The sequence below is a fragment of the Stomoxys calcitrans genome, chromosome 2, assembly GCF_963082655.1.
Source record: "Stomoxys calcitrans chromosome 2, idStoCalc2.1, whole genome shotgun sequence".
NCBI classification, from domain to species: Eukaryota; Metazoa; Arthropoda; class Insecta; order Diptera; family Muscidae; genus Stomoxys; species Stomoxys calcitrans.
The window spans coordinates 209,120,104-209,138,459 of record NC_081553.1 but is presented as its reverse complement, the minus strand read 5'-3'; positions in this window follow the sequence as shown (position 1 = coordinate 209,138,459).

Genomic DNA, 18,356 nt, shown 5'->3' with positions numbered 1-18,356 from the left:
ACACCTTGCCTAAGAAAAAGTAATTTTAGTACCATTAAACCAAGGAGCGGATAGGTTTAGTACCTTTTCCCTAAGGAAAAGATAGTTTTAGTACCCATTCCCTAGGGAAAAGGAGTTTTGGTACCCCTTCCCTATGGAAAGGGTAGCTTTAGTACCCTTTTTTAAGGAAAGCATAATTTTGGTACCCTTTCCCTAAGGCAAGGGTAGTTTTGGTACCCTTTCCCTATGGGAAGGGTAATTTTAGTACCTTTTACCTAAGGGAAAGTTAGGTTTGGTACACCTTCCCTGAGCAAAAGGTAGTTTTAGTACCATTAAACAAAGGAAACGGTAGGTTTAGTACCCATTGCCTAAGGAAAATATAGTTTTGGCACCCCTTTCCTGGAGAAAAGGTAGTTTTAGTACCCTTTCCCTAAGAAAAGGGAAGTTTTAGTAGCCTTTCCATAGGGAAAGGGTAATTTAAGCACCCTTTCCCTGAGGAAATGGGTTTGGTACACCTTCTCTATGGAAAAAGTAGTAATAGTACCATTAAACTAAGAAAAAGGTAGGCTTAGTACCCTATCCCTAAGGAAAATGTAGGTTTAGTACCCGTTCAGAAGGGGTAAGAATAGAGTAGGTTTAGTACTCTTTCCTTTAGGAATCAGTAGTTTTAGTACCCTTTCCCTATGGAGAGGATTATTTAAGTACCCTTATCCTAAGAGCAATAAAGGTTTGCTGCCATTTCCATAAGGAGAGGGAAAGGGTGGTTTTAGTACCCTTTCCCTAAGGAAAGTGTATTGGATTGCCCAAAAAGTAATTGCGGATTTTTCATATAGTCGGCCTTGACAAATTTTTTCACAGCTTGTGACTCTGTAATTGCATTCTTTCTTCTGTCAGTTATCAGCTGTTACTTTTAGCCTGCTTTAGAAAAAAAGTATATTTGATTAAAGTTCATTCTAAGTCTTATTAAAAATGCATTTACTTTCTTTTAAAAAATCCGCAATTACTTTTTGGGCAACCCAATAGTTTTAGTACACTTTTCCTAGGGAAAGGGTAGTTTTGGACCCTTTCTGTAAAGAAAGGATAATCTAAGTACCCTTTCCCTTAGGAAAGGGTAGTTTTAGTACCCTTTCCATAAGATAAGGGTATTTTTGGTAACTTCCCTAAGGAAAGGGTAGGTTTAGTACTCCTTCCCAAAGAAAAGGGTAGATTTGGTACCCCTTCGCTAGGGGTAGGATAGTTTTAGTACCCTTTTCCTAAGAAAGGGGTATGTTTAGTACTTTTTCCCTAAGAAAAGATTAGTTTTGTTTCCCCTCATCTAAGGAAAGGGTAGTTTAGGTGCCCTTTCCTAGAGAAATGGTAGTTTTAGTGCCCTTTTCCTTGGAAAAGGGTAGTTTTGTCACCCCTTATCTAAGGAAAGGGTAGTTTAAGTACCCTTTTCTAGAGAAATGGTAGTTTTAGTGCCCTTTTCCTTAAAAACAGTTGTTTTTATTGTTGTTTTTTTCTAGAGGTGTAGTTTTAGTATTCTATTCTAAGGAAAGGTAGTTTTGGTACCCTTGCCCCAAGGAGAGGGTTGTTTTAGTACCCTTTCTCTATGGAAAGGGTAGTTTTGGTACCCTTTCCCTAAACAACGGGTCATTTTAGTACCCTTTCCATAAGAAAAGGGTATTTTTGGTAACTTTCCCTAAGGAAAGGGTAGGTTTAGTACCCTTTCCCAAAGAAAAGGGTAGCTTTGGTACCCTTTCGCTAAGGAAATGGTAGTTTTAGTAAGCTTGCCCCAAGGAAAGGATAGTTTTAGTACCCTTTTCCTAAGGGAAGGGTAGGTTTAGTACGTCTTCCCTAAAAAAAGGGTAGTTTTGTTACCCCTTATCTAAGAAAAGGGTAGTTTAAGTACCCTTTCCTAGAGAGATGGTAGTTTTAGTACCCTTTTCCTTAGGAAAAGTTATTTTTACTATCCTTTACCTTAGGAAAGGGTCTTTTTAATAACCTTTCCCTATGGAAAGGGTAGTTTAAGTACCCTTTTCCTAAGCAAAGGGTAGTTTTAGTACCCTTTCCATAAGAAAAGGTATTTTTGGTAACTTTCCCTAAAGAGAGGGTAGGTTTAGTATTCTTTCCCAAAGAAAGGGTAGTTTTGGTACCCCTTTGTTAAGGAAAGGATAGTTTTAATAACCTTTCCCTAAGAAAAGGGTGGTTTAAGTACCCTTTTCGAGAGAAGGTGTAGTTTTAGTACCCTTTCCTAAGGAAAAGGTAGTTTTGGTACACTTTCCTTAAGGAAAGGGTAGTTTTAGTACCCTTTTCCTAAGGAAACTGTAGGTTTAGTACTCTTTCCCAAAGAAAAGGGTACTTTTGGTACCCCTTCGCTAAGGAAGGGGTAGTTTTAGTAACCTTTCCCCAAGGAAAGGATAGTTTCATTACTCTTTTTCTAAGGGAAAAGTAGGTTTAGTAATTTTTCCCTGAGAAAAGGGTAGTTTTGTTACCCCTTGTCTAAGGAAAGGGCAGTTTAAGTACCCTTTCCTAGAGAAATATTAGTTTTAGTGCCCTTTTCCTAAGAAAAATTTATTTTTACCACCCTTTACCTAAGGAAAGTGTTTTTTTAATAACCTTTCCCTCGGAAAAGGGTGGTCCAAGTACGCCTTTTTTTTAGTACCGTTTCCTAAGGAAAGGGTAGTTTTAGTACGCTTTCCCTAAGGAAAGGGTAGTTTTAGTACCCTTTCCCCAAGGAAAGGGTAGGTTTAGTACTTTTTCCCTAATAAAAGGGTAGTTTTGTTACCCCTTATCTAAGGAAATGTTTGTTTAAGCACCCTTTCCTAGAGAAATGGTAGTTTTTGTGACTTTTTCCTAAGAAAAAATTATTTTTACTACCCTTTACCTAAAGAAAAGGATTTTTTAATAACCTTTCCCTAAGAAAAGGGTGGTTTAAGAACCCTTTTCTGGAGAAGGTGTAGTTTTAGTACCCTTTCTCTATGGAAAGGGAAGTTTTGGTACCCTTTCCCTAAACAAAGTACTCTTTCCATAAGAAAATGATATTTTTGGTAACTTGCCCTCAGGAAAGGGTGGGTTTAGTACTCTTTCCCAAACAAAATGGTAGTTTTGGTACCCCTTCGCTAAGGCAAGGGTAGTTTTAGTACCCTTTCCCTAAACAACGGGTAGTTTTAGTACCCTTTCCATAAGATAAGGGTATTTTTGGTAACTTTCCCTAAGGGAAGGGTAGGTTTAGTACTCCTTCCCAAAGAAAAGGGTAGATTTGGTACCCTTTCGCTAAGGAAGGGTAGTTTTAGCGCCCTTTCCCTAAGCAGAGTGTAGTTTTAGTACCCTTTCCCTAAGGAAAGGGCAGCTTTAGTACCCGTTTTTCAGGGAATGATGGTTTTGGTACCCTTGCCCCAAGCAGAGGGTTGTTTTAGTACCCTTTCTCTATGGAGAGGGTAGTTTTGGTAGCCTTTCCCTAAAAAACGGGTAGTTTTAGTACCCTTTTCATAAGAAAAGGGTAAAGAAAGGGTAGTTTTAGTAACCTTTCCCTAAGGAAAGGATAGTTTTAGTAACCTTTTCCTAAGGGAAGGGTAGGTTTAGTATGTTTTCCCTAGGAAAAGGGTAGTTTTGTTACCCCTTATCTAAGGAAAGGGTAGTTTAAGTACCCTTTCCTAGAGAAATGGTAGTTTAAGTTCCCTTTTCCTTAGAAAAGGCTATTTTTACTAACCTTTACCTAAGAAAAGGCATTTTTTAATAACCTTTCCCTAAGAAAAGTGTGGTTTAAATACCCTTTTCTAGAGAAGGTGTAGTTTAAGTACCCTTTCTCTATGGAAAGGGTAGTTTTGGTACCCTTTCCCTAAACAAAGTGTAATTTTAGTACCCTTTTGGTAACTTTCCCTAAGGAAAGGGTAGGTTTAGTACTTTTTACCAAAAAGAGAGTAGTTTTGGTACCCCTTCACTAAGGGAAGGGTAGTTTAGGTACCCTTTCCTAGAGAAATTGTAGTTTTAGTGCCCTTTTCCTTAGAAAAGGGTAGTTTTGTCACCCCTTATCTAAGAAAAGGGTAGTTTAAGTACCCTTTCCTAGATAAATGCTTGTTTTAGTGCCCTTTTTCTTAAAAAAAGTTATTTTTATTACACTTTACCTAAGGGAAGGGTTTTTTAATAAACTTTCCCTAAGAAAAGTGTGATTTGAGTACCCTTTTCTAGAGAAGGTGTAGTTTTAGTACTCTTTCCTAAGGAAAATGAAGTTTTGGTACACTTTCCTTAAGGAAAGGGTAGTTTTAGTACCCTTTCTCTATGGAAAGGGTAGTTTTGGTACCCTTTCCCTAAACAAAGTTTAATTTTAGTACCCTTTCCGTAAGAAAAGGGTATTTTTGGCAACTTTCCCTAAGGAAAGAGTAGGTTTAGTACTTTTTACCAAAGAAAAGGGTAGTTTTGGTACCCCTTCGCTAAGGAAAGGATAGTTTTAGTAACCTTTCCCTAAGGAAAGGATAGTTGTTGTAACCTTTTCCTAAGGGAAGGGTATGTTTCGTACTTTTTCCCTAAGAAAAGGGTAGTTTTGTTACCCCTTATCTAAGGAAAGGGTAATTTAAGCACCCTTTCCTAGAGAAATGGTAGTTTTAGTTCCCCTTTCCTTAGAAAAAGCTGTTTTTACTACCATTAACCTAAGGAAAAGATTTTTTCAATAACCTTTCCCTAAGAAAAGGGTGGTTTAAGTACTCTTTTCTAGAGAAGGTGTAGCTTTAGTACCCTTTCCTAAGGAAAAGGTAGTTTTGTTATACTTTCCTTAAGGAAAGGGTAGTTTTAGTACCCTTTCTCTATGGAAAGGGTAGTTTTGGTACCCTTTCCCTAAACAAAGGGTAGTTATAGTACCCTTTTCATAAGAAAATGGTATTTTTGGTAACTTTCCTAAGGAAAGGGTAGGTTTAGTACTCTTTTCCAAAGAAAAGTGTAATTTTGGTTCCCCCTTCGCTAAGGAAAGGGTAGTTTAAGTACACTTTCCCTTAGGAAACGATAGGTTTAGTACCCTTTTGCCTAAGCAAAGGGTAATTTTAGTACTCTTTCCCCCAGGAAATGGTGGTTTTAGTACCCTTCCCTAAGAAAAGGATAGATTTGGTGTTTTTTCGCTAAAGAAGGGGTAGAATTTGTACCCATACCCTAAGGAAAGGGTAGTTATAGTACCTTTTCCCTAAGGAATTGATGGTTTTAGTACTTTACCCTAAGGAAAATGTAGTTTTAGTACCTTTCCCTAAGTAATGGTAGGTTTAGCACTCTTTCCCTAGGGAAAGGGTGGTTTTACTACTCTTATCCTAAAGAGAGGATAGTTTTAGTACCTTTCCATAATGAAAGGATTATTTTGGTAACTTCTCTTTAAGGAAAGGTTTGTTTTAGTTCCCTTTTCCTAAGGGAAGGTGGCTAACTACCATTTCCTTTTCCAAAAGAAAATGGTAGTATAAGTACCCTTTTCCAAAAGATCAGGGTAGCTTTAGTACCCTTTTCCTAAGGAAAGGTTAGTTTTAATAGAAAAGTGCAGTTTTGGTCCCCTTTCTTTTGGTACGTTTTTCCTAACAAAAGGTTAGGTTTAATACCCTTGACTTCAGTAAAGAGTAGTTTGAGTGCCCTTTGCTTTAGGAAAGTGTAGCTTAAGTACCCTTTGCTTCAGGGAACGGTAGTTTTAGTAACCTTTCTTTCAGGACAAGTTAGTTTTAATGCCCTTTCCTTCAGGTATTACATTTTCCTTTAGGAAAGTGTAGTTTTAGTAGCCTTTCCTTCAGGAATGTATAGTTTTATTACCCTTTCTTTCAGTACAAGGAGTTTTAGTACCCATGCCCTAAGGAAGGGTAATATTACTACCTTGGCCTTGAGTTAGAGGTTGTCTTAGGGAAGGTTTCGTAAACTTATAATAAAGAAAAAAGGAGTCTTAATGCCCTTTTTTAAGCAAATAGAAGGTTTAGTACTCTTCTCTTAAGTAAAAGGTAGTTTTAGTACCCTTTTCCCGGAGAAAGCTTTTGCGTTCCACTGTTTACAAAATTTATTCCTTCCATGAAAGAAGTCTGCTACATTTTGACGAACGAGTACATCATCATCATCATCATCATCTGATAACGAATGTGAGTTAACTAATGTGGCCGTTTTGCACACAGCACTCGTCAGCAAAATTAAAAATTAAAATATATGCCATTCGCAATGATGAAGACAAAAACGTTGCAGGTTGTTTTGTTGTTTCAAATGTTTTACTTGCGCATGTTTTGAGAGTAGTCAGCAAAAATTTAGTTCAGTTAATGATTTCAATTAAAGGAAGGCAGCCAGTCAGGAGGTGGACAATTAAAAGAAAGCCATGGAGTAGCAGGAAGAGCGAGAGTGAAAAAATAACAACGAAAACAGGTGTTTCCACAAGAATGTTTCGTTGAAAGTTTTAGCAATTCGACTTTGCCACATTGAAATTCGCCAAGAGCCCATGAGGAAGCAATTCGAAAACATATCACAGAAATGATGTGAGCTTCAACTTCAACTTCAACTGCAAGAAAAGCATTTGTAACAACTTTTTCATAAATTATTATTTTTTAGTTATGTAGGTTGTTTTGTGTTTGGTGTTTTTTTTTGCGCGCGGGACTATTCGCACCATTTAAGTAAGTTTGTCTAGATGAGATTTCGAACAATGTTCTATGCCTTAAATAGCAACATGAACAATGTTGCTTTGGGTTTGTTTTCGTTTTTTCATAGCTAACCAAGTTGCAGAGCTCGTGCCAATCGAGTGTCAATATCATCACCTTTTTATTGCCTTATCCAGTTGCCGTCAGCCAGCGAGGCAGTTAAAGTGTACGCGAAGGCAATTGCCCCAAGTCATTACAAACTCATACATTCATGCAACGTCGTTGACGTCGTTGTGCCACAACGCCAACAATTTCAATGCAAGCAAAGATAATGCATCCGTGGCAGACATTCGTCGGCTTGGAGTGGGGGCCTACTCAATTGGAGATGTTCTCACTCACTCATGCTGCCTGGCAGTCGACCATAGTCCATTATTGATAGATGATCATTCACTCACTGATCATTAGCAATCACCAATCATAAGGTATCATCACCACATCATCACATGGCAAATGTATTGCAGTGTTCTTTTTATTGCCTCAAGGATTGATAGGCAGACGAAACGAAGTCGGAGTCTCATTTCCTATTTGCAGTTAAGTTAAAATAATTTTTCTAAATTCACACATATGGTAAAATTGCCATAATTGGCCAGTGCTTATTGCGGCCAAGGAATCGCACAGTTCTTTAGGCAGTTGTCAGCTATGATTGTGATAATCAGTCAATTTGAGAGAAATAGTTTCGTGGACACCATCATTTGAAGTATGAAAATTGAATTGGGAAAATAAGCCGGAGTTAAGTTTTTCCCGAAAGGAAAGATCTTAGATCGAATGTCTTTCATGGGATCCCAACTCCTAGCCAAATTGATGAGATTAGCAAATAAATTTTATGTTCGGCGAAATGAACAGTCTCAGAATTCGTCCAAGCGATCTTTAAAAAAGTGAACTTAACCGAGAGATTAGAAAATTGCTCAGGTAACACAAACGGAATCTCAGGCTCTAGACTAGCAGTAGATGGACCAACGCGCAACCACACTTTGGGCAAGATCGGAGTGGCGCAGTATTAAAGGAACAGGTTATTCCAGGTTATGCACCATAAACGATGATGGACCAACTTGGATTGTAGGATCCTTCCAATGCTATTGGGTTGCCCAAAAAGTAATTGCGGATTTTTCATATAGTCGGCGTTGATAAATTTTTTCACAGCTTGTGACTCTGTAATTGCATTCTTTCTTCTGTCAGTTATCAGCTGTTTTAGCTTACTTTAGAAAAAAGTGTAAAAAAGTATATTTGATTAAAGTTCATTCTAAGTTTTATTAAAAATGCATTTACTTTCTTTTAAAAAATCCGCAATTACTTTTTGGGCAACCCAATAGTTTGATTACCTTCATAAACCTCACTTCAGATCATCATTGGCCATGATTGACCCAACGACTTCATAGAATCTGCACATCAAATATACACCAACCTAATAAAGGCGGAATGTTGAAGTTTCAGAGATCATGTCATGATTGCTTCCGGATGCCAAACGCCCCTTTCAACATTATCAGTGCAGATAAATCTCTTTGCTCAATCATCATTGCGGTAGAACAGCGGAGTATATAGTCGGAGTGCCTCGAAAACTTCAAATCAAGCTCAGTTGCCCTCTAAGGTAGATCAATGTTGAAATCTGTTACGAACTTAAAGCGGAACGCAATTCGAATCGCGATAGCTTTCAACAAACATCAGATAGCGGACTCCAAAGCCATTTTCACAGAGTTTTGTTAAATAAACTCCAAGTCGATGCCACATCACAGTTATTCAAAGCCTAAAATGTTGCTGAAGTCATAAAGTTATGGGCGCTGACTCAAACTCGATGAAGTGGAAACTCTCAATTCCCCCATCTCCACTCTGGCAATAACCCATGTACGGAAAACTCATCGAGTGGTCCCTATTCAAAAGTCAGGAAAATCTGGACACCATGCTGAGTCATATATGCAGATGTCTTAACTATTCCCGGTCACAGATATTCTTGGGATGCTACCATAGGCTAGGATAGGTTACATAAGATTGGCAGTCCTTTACAGACTCACTTAGACAATTTTAGGTCCATTGTGATACCACTTCAGCAGCTTCTGTGGACCAAGGCTTCAGACGGAAATCGAACCTACGACCCCTGCACTTGTAATTCAAGCACCCTACCAACTCGGCTACTGGGGAGCCCTCCACTCCACACTGAATTTTTATTCCTACTTTCAGTAGAGCATCAACATAGATGCCACGAAATGCACAGCACTAATGAATGAATGAATGTTGAACTATGATCATAATTTCATTTTCGGTGAATCTGTTTTGGCTAAATATACGACGTGGTAGCACAATTTTGACTTCCTCTCAGATGTTAACTTTTCCGAAGACTTAACTTTATTTTCTATGTAAACCACGTAGAAGTTTACTTTGCCTTACCTTATGAAGAGATGCCAACTTTCACGCCGATGAGGTCTCTGCTCGGGCGCCAATTACAACAGCTAGTTCACCAGCGACCCTGGGGGTTTACATTAAGGATTTATGGACTGAGTTATACAAACGATTACCTGACCAACATGTAACTGAGGCATGCGATCAGATGTTTTATTGTCTTGTACGGGACACAGCGATTGATCGGCGATTCCCGATTTTACGCTTTGCTCATATGGGTTCGTCAGCTCTTTGGTCTGGCGCCATTATAATCTACATTAAGGGGTCTACATTAAGAACCCATAGTCAGAGTTATGTTTGCGGTTGCCTTACCAACATGAAATTCAATTGCGAAAACAAGCCGAGGACCTCTAAGATGAGATTTGTTGTCTAATTGTCTGTATAGGACACTGCTATCCATCTTTGGCGGCAATTACAGTTTTTAGGGCTTGCGTCTCTAGTTCATATATTTCAACAGTAGGCCTGGGTGTCTACATTAAGGACACAGAGGCTGAACTATGTTTGCGGTTACCTAACCAACACGGTCTTGCAGGTGAAAACCAACCGAGTGGCTCAGTGATGAGATCAGATGTTTTAATGTGTAGTACGGGACATTACGATTCATCGTTGGTGGTGATTTCGGCTTTTAAGGTTTGCGCCTCTATGGTCTTTAGGTTTCTGCTCGGGCGCCATAATCATTGAGTAGTTGCATATATTTCATCAGTGGGCCTTGGGGTCTACATTAAGGACCCAAAGGCTGAACTATTTTTTCGGTTACCCGACCAACAGGTGAAAATCAACCGAGTGGCTCAGGGATGAGATCAGCTGATTAATGTCTAGTACAGGACACAGCAATCCATCTTTGGCGGCAATTCTAGTTTTTAGGGTTTACGCCTCTGTATTTGTTAGGTCCCTGCTCGGGTGCCATTATCATAAGGTAGTTCATGTATTTCAACAGTGGGTCTGGGTGTATACATAAGGAATCCAGAGTCTGAGTTATGTTTGTGGTTGCATAACCAACAAGGTCTTGCAGGCGAAAAAATCCGATTGAATCAGGGTTGAGATCAGCTGTTTAATTGTCTTGTATGGGACACTGCAATCCATCTTTGGCGGCAATTCCAGTTTTTAGGATTTACGCCTCTGCTTGGGTGCCATTATCATAAGGTAGTTCATGTATTTCACCAGTAGGACTGGGGTTCTACTTTAGGAATCCAGAGTCTGAGTTATGTTTGCGGTCTTGCAGGCGAAAACCAACCGAGTGACTCAGGCATGAGATCAGATATTTTATTGTCTTGCACATTGCGATTCATCGTTGGCGCTAATTCCAGGTTTTTCACTTTGCGCCTGTTCTTCAGATCCCTGCTCGGCCGCCATTATCAGCTGCTAGTCCACATAGTTCATCAGTGGGCCTAGGGGTCTACATTAAGAGCACAAGAGAATAAGTTAAGTTTACGGATGCTCGACCAAGATGGTCTTACAGGCGAGAACCACCGAGTGACTCAGGCGTGAGATCAGATGTTTAATTTTCTTGTACGAGACACTGTGATCTATCCATTATCATGTGGTATTTCATCAGTGGGCCTGGATGTCTACATTTAGGACCCAGAGCTTGAGTTATATTTGCGGTTGCCTGACCAATATTGTCTTGCAGGCGAAACCCAACCAGCATAGAGTGTGTCAGTGAATATGGAGATGATTTGTCCGTAAAAGACAAAGCACTGCCAACAGTCAATTTGGTGAGTGCGAAGAGTTGCAAGACGACACCGTCTGAGATAATGGTGTGGGCGACGAACGGAGGACGTCGAAAAATCTATGGACATGCCCGTATTTTAAAAAACGAGGCTAGTACTGATGGGAAGTGAGAAGAAGATCTGCAAAGTTGGTGAATGCATATCCTAACAGAGCGATACTGCCCTAATTAAGAGCTTGAGCTACGGACGCGTATGTAGCCAGTGAAATGAGCAGCAGGAGACGAAAATCGTTTGTGGAGATTCTAAGTCTTGGAAAAAAAAGTCTAATACTGACGTTCGAAAACATTTAAAGACGCTCGTTTTGTTCGGTGTAGTCGCTAAGCAATTTTCCCAGATAATCTACCGTAATCCCTTCGGTCGAGATGCCAACTTTCTCGCAATTTTTCTCGTTTTACAACATATATCCTACCGAGTGATTCAGGCATGACATCAGATGTATTTTTGTTGTTTTCGGAACACTGCAATTCATTGTCAGGTCCCTGCTCGGGCGCCATTATCATCTGGTATATTGCAGCACGGATGAATTAAAACTAGAGGACAAAGTGAGCCCGAGTGTCTACATATCTACATTAAGGACCCACAGACTATAGCGAAGTCTTTCAGTGCGTGGGTGACAGTCGCGTATGTTTAACAATGCAAGGTCTAAAGGGCCTCGAAAATCCAATGTATCCGGATCTTAAGAAAACAAGAATTGTAAAGAGCATACGCACTTTGCCGGGTGTAATCGCTAAGCCATTTTCTCAGATAATCTACCGTCATCCCTTCGTTGGAGATGTCAACTTTTTCGCAATTTTTTTCGTTTTACGAAGTATATCCAACCGAGTTATTCAGGCATGATATCAGATATTTTATTGTCTTGTGTCAGACACTACGATCCATCGTCAGGTCGCTGCTGGAGTGCCATTATCATCTCACTTTGTAGGCATGGGAGCTCCTTTAAGGACCCACAGACTAATGCGAAGTTTTCAGTTTAAGGGCATGGCCGATGGACGCGCATTTAACACTGTGGACTATTGCAATGGTCAGAAGGACGTCGATGGCGTTATCCGCATATTAGGAAACGTGGCTTATACTCAGGAGAAGTGAGAAGGAGGTCAGTATGGTGTTTGGAAGCATAACTAGACACTCGTTGCCGTTTCGTTCGGGTGTAATCGTAAAGCCATTTTCTCTGGTAATTTACCATTATTTTTTCGATCAAGATGCAATTTTTCTCATTTTTAAAGATATATCCAACCGTGTGACTCTGGCATGAGCTCAGATGTTTTGTTGTCTTGTAATGAACAGTGCGTTCTATCGTCAGGTTCGTGCTCGGGCGCCATCGTCATTTAGTAGTTCATACTGCACGGATGAATCAAAAGTAGAGAACATAGTAGGCATGGGAGCTCCATTAAAGACCCACAGACTAATGTGAAGTCTTTCAGAAAGACACAGGCAGGTTTGAGGTCATGGGCAATGGACGCGCATTTAGCACTTTCTGCAATTTGACCTAGATCAGTTCCGATTTGGATATAGCTGGCATATAGACCAATCTCTCGATTTATGGTTTTGGACTCATAAATGGCGCACTTATTGTACGATGTCGCCGAAATGTGGGAAAGTAAGTTGTGTTAAATCCTTCGACATCCTTCTTCAATTTGGCCCAGATCGGTGCAGAATTGGATATAACTGCCATATAGCCCGATCTCTCGATTTAAAGTTTTGTGCCCATAAAAGGCGCATTTATTGTTCGATTTCGCCGAAATTTGGGACAGTGAGTTGTGTTAGGTTCTTCTACATCTTTCTGCAATGTGGCTCGGACCGGTCCAGATTTGGATATAGCTGCCCTATAGGCCGATCTCTCGTTTTAAGGTTTTGGGTCCATAAAAGGTGTATTTAATGTCCGATTTCGCCGAAATTCGGGACAGGGTTTTTTTCGAGTACCACGAAATTCTTTTCATAGACTTTTTTAGAGTTTACTTTTAAGAATTCAGAGTGCAGAGCACAATACGTTTGGCTGTGGTGTATGGCCACATATTCCGGACCCTCTTTTCTAACTTTCGCTACCTATTATAAGCCTAAACAGGATATTCGGTAGCAGGCAGCGCTTGCTGTACGCACAAAAGACCCCCATTCACCAACTACAAGCAAACCTGCAGACTTCAAAATATGGTTTTACGGAACACCACAGGTGGCATTTAGATTGTCAATATTGGCCATGAGAGACTATAGTTTTTAAAGTTTAGACTATCTGTGAGCTTCTCATATCATACACATTTTTAAGGAGTTACAACCATTTTTAAGAATGGAACAAAATATTTGAGTTCAATTGATGATGAAGCAGTTCACCGTAGGGCACATAATTAAGGAGCTATAAGCATTTTAAGTTTGTTTTTAAGTAAGGCTTGAAGAATCCTTCATCAAAATTTCCCTTTTTCCACTTTTGGGTAATACTTGTCCCAAGAGATATCACAAAAGTTTATGTTGGTAGTCTAACCCATGACCCCCCTACTTGTAACCTTAACATGCCACCAAGGCATCTACCGTATTGCATTCCCGATTGACTTATTTGTTAGAACCATGTAATGGTGACATCAGAGCTTAGGGTTAGGCAACATTGCAGACTATTGACCTATATTGACTATACTTGGTATTCCTACAGTGTTTAGGAAACTTTTTAACATTATAAGACTTCTTATACAAGTTCTAAATTGAAGCAAGCAAAAAAATGGTCCAAGTTCTTCACCCATCACTATATCCACATGCTTGTCGCCCATGGTTGTCCACAAATAATGATGGCAAAACTGTGTGATGATGTTTTTTGCCAAGTTTAGCAAAGGTGCGAATTATTAATGCGTTCCAGCAGCTCGACAATTATGAGACTATTGAAATTAAAAAAAAAATGGTACATTTCCCCCGTGGACATTAGCCATAGACAGGAAAAAGAAGAAGACAACAGTGTAGCATCAGTTGGCTTCGCAGTTGTAACAACGGAATTCAACACTGTCTGCGACATTTACGTTACCAAGTGTCAAGCAACTATTCAATGATGACGATGACACTGGCTTCTAGTGTCTGGGCCAACGATATGGAAAAGATGCATCATTACCAGCCAAAGAAAAGAAAAACCTAAGTAGAGTAAATGGAGTGTTTCTTACCTCCTTCTCGCCTTTGACTTAGAAGACGAATGTCACTCAAAAACCTTTTCAAGAGACTACTCCTCGAAGTTGACTATTGGCTCTTAGGGAACTCTCGATCGGAGCGAGACAGTTCAATTGTCAAAGTCAAAAACTGGGATGACTGCCTTCACAAATGAATGAATGGCTGACAACTGTGTGACTATAGACGGGCTGAAATCTTGGCTGATGGAAGCATGTATCGATGGATGGATGGATGGCAGCTTCGAAGTTGCTGTCAATAATTGCCAACCAGTTAAGCATTCTTCCTCTTCCTTCTTTAGTTGTGGACTTTTCAGATTCTTCCCCTTTCTATGTTGCCACCTTTTAAAGTAGTTTCTTCCGCTACTCCCTGCTGCCTCCGCACAGCGATTAACGTAAGACATTTTTGCCAGACCAGACAACGATTAAAAAGCGATTATTATGCTGATGGTAAACTTCGATTTGGTGGAATATCTTGAAGGTGGCTGCTAACGTTGCCATAATAATAGCGCATCAGCAACGGATTTCTTCAACTTGTCTTTTTCCCCTTGACTTGAAGTTCAGACGTTTGTGACAGTTTTTGGCTGGAATGGTACGTTTTATGAATTTCTGTTTTCTTTTTCTAAAGTTTCTTTCTTTTCAAGCTGATAATTGTTGTATTGTTGGAGCCGTTATGTCTGATTGGGTTTTAATACGGAAAGTGTTTGCTTTTGCAATGTGGGTCTAAGGTAAAAAATGAAAAATTTCTTTACATTTTTCAGTTTCTCACAAGAAAATACCAAAACTTAATTTTTATAGAAAACTTAGGTAAAACCTTTTTTTCCTGGGCATATTTGCCCAAATTATATCCCTTGGAATTTTTATACCCTCCACCATAGGATGGGGGGTATACTAATTTCGTCATTCTGTTTGTAACTAGTCGAAATATTCGACTGAGACCCCATAAAGTATATATATTCTTGATCGTCGTGAAATTTTATGTCGATCTAGCCATGTCCGTCCGTCTGTCCGTCCGTCCGTCTGTCTGTCGAAAGCACGCTAACTTCCGAAGGAGTAAAGCTAGCCTCTTGAAATTTTGCACAAATACTTCTTATTAGTGTAGGTCAGTTGGTCAGTTGGATACAGCTGCCATATAAACCGATCTTGGGTCTTGACTTCTTGAGCCTCTAGAGTGCGCAATTCTTAACCGATTGGAATGAAATTTTGCACGACGTGTTTTCTTATGATATCCAACAACTGTGCCGAGTATGGTTCAAATCGGTTTATAACCTGATATAGCTGCCATATAAACCGATCTTGGGTCTTGAGTTCTTGAGCCTCTAGAGTGCGTAATTCTTATCCGATTGGAATGAAATTTTGCACGACGTGTTTTGTTATGATATGCAACAACTGTGCCAATTATGGTTCAAATCGGTCCATAACCTGATATAGCTGCCATATAAACCGATCTTGGGTCTTGACTTCTTGAGCCTCTAGAGTGCGCAATTCTTATCCGATTGGAATGAAATTTTGCACGAAGTGTTTTGTTGTGATATCCAACAACTGTACCAAGTATGGATCAAATCGGTTCATAACCTGATATAGCTGCCATATAAACCGATCTGGGGTCTTGACTTCTTGAGCCTCTAGAGTGCGCAATTCTTATCCGATTGGAATGAAATTTTGCACGACGTGTTTTGTTATGATATGCAACAACTGTGCCAAGTATGGTTTAAATCGGTCCATAACCTGATATAGCTGCCATATAAACCGATCTGGGGTCTTGACTTCTTGAGCCTCTAGAGGGCGCAATTCTTATCCGATTGGAATGAAATTTTGCACGACGTGTTTTGTTATGATATGCAACAACTGTGCCAAGTATGGTTCAAATCGGTTCATAACCTGATATAGCTGCCATATAAACCGATCTTGGGTCTTGACTTCTTGAGCCTCTAGAGTGCGCAATTCTTAACCGATTGGAATGAAATTTTGCACGAAGTGTTTTGTTATGATATCCAACAACTGTACCAAGTATGGATCAAATCGGTTCATAACCTGATATAGCTGCCATATAAACCGATCTGGGGTCTTGACTTCTTGAGCTTCTAGAGGTCGCAATTATTATTAGATTTGTCTGAAATTTTGTACGACGGATTCTCTCACGACCATCAACATACATGTTTATTATGGTCTGAATCGGTCTATAGCCCGATGCAGCTCCCATATAAATCGATGTCTCTATTTTACTTCATGAGCCCCCAAAGGGCGCAATTCTTATTCGAATTGGCTGACATTTTACACAGGTCTCCAACATATAATTTAATTGTGGTCCAAACCGGACCATATCTTGATATCGCTCTAATAGAAGAGCAAATCTTTTCTTATATCCTTTTTTTTGCCTAAGAAGAGATGCCGGGAAAAGAACTCGACAAATGCGATCCATGGTGGAGGGTATATAAGATTCGGCCCGGCCGAACTTAGCACGCTTTTACTTGTTTTTTTTTTTTAAATTTTTCCAACTTCCAAAATCCTTAGTTGTTTTCCATACCACGCCCCTAACTAGGATCATGTCTGGTATTGTGTCCCCACCTAAGTGCCGGCGTCTTTTAGAAGCGAAAACTGGACAATGACATGGGAAATGCCCCAACGTCCCATTATCTTCTCCACATGCCCAACACATGCTAGCAATTGCGGCACTTATTTGCGCGAAAGAGCTCTTTGCTTTATGTGTCCCGTTATGATACCGAAAGCTATACTGGTCTCCTTCTTACTTCCTCTTTGTATTAACCTCGTCTTCCCACGATCCTAATCTCCCCATATGACTTTCGTTGTCCTACCTGGGCGTTCGTCGCCCACGCCCTTCCTCACCTAAGTGCCGGTGTCTGTTAGCCACGAAAGCCAGGCAATGACATAGGAAATGCTCTAACGTCTCATCATCCTCCCCGCATGCCCTACACATGCTACCAATTGTCGCACTTATATTTTGCCTAAGTGAGCTCGCAGGCTTATGTGCCCCGTTATGATACCGAAAGCTATACTGACCTCTTTCTAACTACGTTTCGGTAGTAGTCTCGTCTTTTTACGATCCCGATCTCCTCATAGGATTTTCGTCGTCCTATCGTTCGTCGACATGAAAAATGCAACTCTGCAAACAAATGTCAAGAAATCAATTCGCAAGAGTTAAACCATTTTTAACTTTGACGAATAAAAACTCTACTAACAGGTGGCACCACAGTATTACGCTGGCCTTCAAGCGCCAAAGTTGTAAATTTTTTAACATTTCCACGTAGCTTTTCTGTGCAAAGTGGCATTTTTGCAACGCGATGCTCAAAACCAAAGCTCAACACGCTCATTCCACTTTTGGACGTACCATGGACTGCGTTGATCCGATATGCTTCGGGTTAACCAAGTTTATAAACGGCAGTCCTCTGACTTGCGCTGCCAAACCATTCTGCTTTTTATTCCCCCTTCTTTCGCTATGGGCCCGGCCATTGCCCTCTGACCGTCACGACCAAATCATCTGCTTTTCATTCCCCCTTACACATCTATGGCCCGGCACCCAAACGATGCGGATAGTGTCATCCTAAGAGAAGGAGTACATCTCCTCCAAGACTGTTCGTGACCTTACCATCCTGGTTGTTATTGTCCTGATGGCCAGTTTACTGTCCGTAAAGATGTTGACACTCGACGTCCCCGACGCCCTCACACAGTCCTTGATCGTCTGGGTCTCCAGCTTCAGAACCGTATTATGGTCTGGCAGTCGAATACAGATCTCAGTCCCTGGGTTCGCAATGTAGACCCCCAGGCCCACTCTGTTCTCCAGCTTTAATCCATCTGTGTAGCATGATCTTCCAGATGGCAACACCAGAGTTCCGTCAATCCAAAACCGTGCCGATGCCAGCAGTGCCTCGTACTCGATCTCAAGTGTCGTATCAGATATCCAATCGGAAACCTCTTCCATTCTTTCAGAGTTTCCTATAATCGCCCCAATATATGATCAGCTCCTTTCCTCTGTTCATTCTCCCATCGCCTTAGGTCTCATTGTCGCAGTGGCTGCCTCACACATAATCTATATGTCTATGGGTCGGATATCTTGAATAGTCTCCAGTGCCCCAGTGGGCGTGGTCCTCATCGCTCCGCCTATGCCAAGACAATATGTTTTATGAATCTTTTCCTTACGCTGCACTTTTTCCCCATCGCAGTAGACAAAACTACTGCGGTGTAAGTCAGTATTGGTGTAAGCATGCTCATGTAGAGCCAGTGGACTATACTCGGATTCAGGCCCCATTTGGAGCCAACGCCTTTGTGCGGGGTGCCCACTATCTGTAAGCCTGGTCAGTATGCTCCTGAATGTTACCATTCCAGTTCGGTTTTCTATCGAACATCACTTCTAAGTGTTGACCTTATCAGATAACAAAGTCGTTCTTTTAAGGAAACGTGGCGCGTTTAATTAGCTCACCTTCGCATATATTGTGATCAGGCAGACTTCATTCCTTTCTGGGTTAACATTGAGACTCCTAGGTCCA